Here is a 4,931-nt window from a genome sequence, read left to right on the forward strand (position 1 = left end):
TATGTTTGGGAAGTGACTCCTAAAAAAACAGCATCTCTTCTCACCATTGAATATTCGTGTCAATCTTTGAACCCGAACCACTCCCCAACCGCTCCCCAACCACTTTCCTTCTTCATTTTCTCAGCTTCACTTTCAACAGCGAACCCACACTGTAAAAAATGTCCTGGAATTTTTACAGTAAATTACTGGCAGCACAGTAGCCAGTGAATCACGTTATATATACAGGACCTTTACTGTAACATCAATTTACAGCATATTACTGGAACAGCTGACTACAGTAACATGCTGTATTTCTAGAAGGTACAGTGCATTACTAGAAGCACAGTGGTTAGTAAACTGTTACAGATTTACAGTGTAGGTAGCTAGCGCCAACAACATGCTGTAACGGCCGTCGTCAGAAAGACACCAAGGTGCAGCGGAGGATGTGTTCATCATAACGGATTTTAATCAACGAATGAACACTACAAACAAAACATGAAACGAAACGACAGCCAACAGTTCTTTCAGGATTAACAAAAACCTAGACAGAAAATAATCACCCACAAACCCCAAAGGAAAAACAGGCTGCCTATGTATGACTCTCAATCAGCAACAACGATCTACAGCTGTTCCTGATTAAGAGCCACACACTGCCAAACCAAAGAAATAAACCAACATAGAAAAATAAACATAGAACGCCCACCCATGTAACACCCTGGCCTAACCAAAATAGAGAACAAAAAAAAACCTCTCTATGGCCAGGGCGTTACACATGCAGTATTTATGTTACATTAATTTGATCTTTTTAATATCTTCAATACCTATTTTGTAATTTGCATTTCATTGGCCTGAACTATAATTCATGTAGCATATTTTGTAAGAGTTTAATTAGAATACAAGTATTTTGTATTTTCTAATACAAATATATACTTGCAAGTAGCCTACTTAACTAAAACATTCTCGGTAATGGTAACAATCTTTTATTTGCTATGACTGTGGTATATTTAAGCAATAAGGCACAAGGGGATGCGCTATATGGCCAATATACCACAGCTAAGGGTTGTTCTTAATCACAACACAATGCATAGTGCCCTTAGTTGTCAAACCCTGATCTGTTTCACCTGTCTTTGTGCTTGTCTCCACCCCCCTCCAGGTGTTGCTCATCTTCCTCATTATCCCCAGTGTATTTATACCTGTGTTCTCTGTTTGCCTGGTCTTACCAGCGTGTTTTCCCGTCTCCCTGCTTTCTCAAGTCCTGTTTCCCCGGTTCTGATCATTCTGCCTGCCCTGACCCCAAGCCTGCCTGCCGTTCTGTACCTGCCTGACTCTGACCCGTTTACGAACCTCTGCCTGTCCTGACCCCGAGTCTGCCTGCTGTTCTGTACCTTATTGACTCTGCCCTGGATTATGGACCTCTGCCTGCCTTTGACCTGTCTTATGCCTGCCCCCTGTTTGGGTCAATAAACATCTGTGACTCTAGCTGTCTGTGACTCTGAGTCTTATCCTGAGTTCTGATATTAGCTGTGGTATATTGGCTATATTGTATCACAAACCTAGAGGTGCCTTATTGCTATTATAAACTATTTTCAGGCGTAATTAGAACAGAAGAAATAAATATTTAGTCATACCCGTGGTATGCGGTCTGATACCACGGCATTCAGCCAATCAGCATCCAGGACTCTAAGCACCCAGATTAGATCTCATTTACCTTAGTTTAATACACTGACTAAATAACTCTGGATAGTTGCATCTGCTAAAGGACTGAAATTTAAATGTAAAAATGAACACTTGCAAAGCATACTGCTGGGTATGATCCTAATGACCTTTGCCTCCAAGCAAGACCAAATTTGATCAAAATACAGGACATGCTTCATATTTACCCATTAAAGGTTTAACACCCGCTATCACTCTGATCTGCCCTCTATTTACATTCAATTAATAGGGCACTACTACCACATATCAGTTAAATTCAATTCAAATCAAATGTTGTTTGTCACATGCGCCAAATACAACATTTCACCTTACAGTGAAATGCTTACTTACAAGCCCTTAACCAACAATGCTTTAAGAAGTTAAGAAGAAAAACGTGTTATTAAGTAAAATAGATAAGTAACATTTTTTTTTAAGTTACAAAGCAAGGCTTTATACAGGGGTAGCAGTACAGAGTCGATGTGCGGGGCCACCGGTCCGCTATGCAATCTGGTTTCCGAGCTGGTCATGGGTACACCTCAGCCATGCTCAAGGTCCTAAATGATATCATAACCGCCATCGATAAGAAACAATACTGTGCAGCTGTATTCATCGACATGGCCAAGGCTTTCGACTCTGTCAATCACCACATTCTTATCGGCAGACTCAACAGCCTTGGTTTCTCAAATGACTGCCTGGTTCACCAACTACTTCTCTGACAAAGTTCAGTGTGTAAAATCGGAGGGCCTGTTGTCCGGACCTCTGGCAGTCTCTATGGGGGTGCCACAGGGTTCAATCCTCGGGCCGACTCTTTTCTCTGTATACATCAATGATGTCGCTCTTGCTGCTGGTGATTCTCTGATCCACCTCTACGCAGACGACACCATTCTGTATACATCTGGCTCTTCTTTGGACACTGTGTTAACAAACCTCCAGACGAGCTTCAATGCCATACAACTCTACTTCCGTGGCCTCCAACTGCTCTTAAATGCAAGCAAATCTAAATGCATGCTCTTAAACCGATCGCTGCCCACACCTACCCACCCGTCCAGCATCACTACTCTGGACGGTTCTGACTTAGAATATGTGGACAACACAAATACCTAGGTGTCTGGTTAGACTGTAAACTCTCCTTCCAGAGTCACATTAAGCATCTCCAATCCAAAATTAAATCTAGAATCGGATTCCTATTTCGCAACAAAGCCTTCTTCACTCATGCTGCCAAACATACCCTCGTAAAACTGACTATCCTACCGATCCTCGACTTTGGCGATGTCATTTACAAAATAGCCTCCAACACTCTACTCAGCAAATTGGATGCAGTCAATCACAGTGCCATCCGTTTTGTCACCAAAGCCCCATATACTACCCACCACTGCGACCTGTACGCTCTCGTTGGCTGGCCCTCGCTTCATACTCGTCGCCAAACCCACTGGCTCCAGGTCATCTACAAGACCCTGCTAGGTAAAGTCCCCCCTTATCTCCGCTCACTGGTCACCATAGCAGCACCCACCTGTAGCACGCGCTCCTGCAGGTATATCTCTCTGGTCACCCCCAAAGCCAATCCTCCTTTGGCCCTCTCTCCTTCCAGTTCTCTGCTGCCAATGACTGGAACGAACTACAAAAATCTCTGAAACTGGAAACACTTATCTCCCTCAGTAGCTTTAAGCACCAGCTGTCAGAGCAGCTCACAGATCACTGCACCTGTACATAACCCATCTATAATTTAGCCCAAACAACTACCTCTTCCCCTACTGTATTTATTTATTTATTTTGCTCCTTTGCACCCCAATATTTCTACTTTGCACTTTCTTCTACTACAAATCTACCTTTCCAGTGTTTTACTTGCTATATTGTATTTACTTTGCCACCATGGCCTTTTTGCCTTTACCTCCCTTATCTCACCTCATTTGCTCACATTGAATATAGACTTATTTTTCTACTGTATTATTGACTGTATGTTTGTTTTACTCCATGTGTAACTCTGTGTTGTTGTATGTGTCAAACTGCTTTGCTTTATCTTGGCCAGGTCGCAATTGTAAATGAGAACTTGTTCTCAACTTGCCTACCTGGTTAAATAAAGGTGAAATAAAAAAATAAAAAATATCTACCTCTATCGATTCAGTATCCCTGCACATGGTAAATATAGTACTGGAACTGCCCATTTATATAGCATCCTTACTTACTTTATTGTGTTCTTATTTCTTATTTTTATATTTTGTTTTTGTTCTACCTTGCTGATTTTAGTATTACATAGTTATTGATTACTGCATTGTTGGGGTTAGAGCTTGCAAGAAAGGTATTTCATTGTACTTGTGCATGTGTCATTAAAACATGAAACTTAAACTGGCAGTGACTGAAGGACAAACACTGAACCATTAAAGGTTGTTTTATTTGGTTATGCATAAGTCATACATAATTCAAATGGTATTCAAGTTAAAATGTTTAAAACAACATATTCAATCAATTCAATAAATGCTAAGTCAATAAATCAATCAGTTATTAAATGAACAGAAAAAAAGCTGGGGCCGGGACTGGAGACCAGATGTGCTGGGTCTGGTGCTGGGGACTGGGAAAAAACAGGAACCGCGAACTGGGGCTGCTGCAGGTTCTGGGTCGGGACCTGGGTCTGTAGAGGGGAGGAAGGACAAACTGAGGAGCAATCAGACACACAAGGGAGCCCTAGACCCAGAGGTCAATGGTAGTACTTACCTGTGGTCCGCTCGCTCCAGGTGAAGGTCTGGTCTGCTCCCTCCTCTGTGCCTCGTCTGGTGCTGAGACTGGTACTGGAACCCGGGATCTGGATTGGTGCTGGATCTGCAGAAAGGAAGGAATGACAACCTGAGGAGTAAACAGGCACAACAAACTGAAAGGGTGCATACTGCCATCTAGACTAGTCTAGACTCTAGAGTGTCGTTTGAATAGGTATAAAGCCAAGGATGGCGTTTTACTGCCACCTATAGTTATGGTATGTTTGCTCACAAGTATAATTCATTGTCTGATCCCTCCTGATAACCCAGATGGAATCATATGATCCTTCCTTCACCCAAGAAAGGCCCACCTAGTTCGCTACTTTAAAATGGTGAATCCCTAAATAGCAATTTCCATGCCAAAACACTTTTTTTCCCATCTATAGTCCTCTAGCTAACTCTATGGTGGTAAATTCCCACTTTGTTATGAACGCAACGTTACATAATTCATAACCCAACCCCTGTCCGGATGTGGACGTGGCAGACATGTACGACACTTCCGGTGCGAATGTC

This window comes from Salmo trutta, chromosome 2 (genome assembly GCF_901001165.1).
Source record: "Salmo trutta chromosome 2, fSalTru1.1, whole genome shotgun sequence".
NCBI classification, from domain to species: domain Eukaryota; kingdom Metazoa; phylum Chordata; class Actinopteri; order Salmoniformes; family Salmonidae; genus Salmo; species Salmo trutta.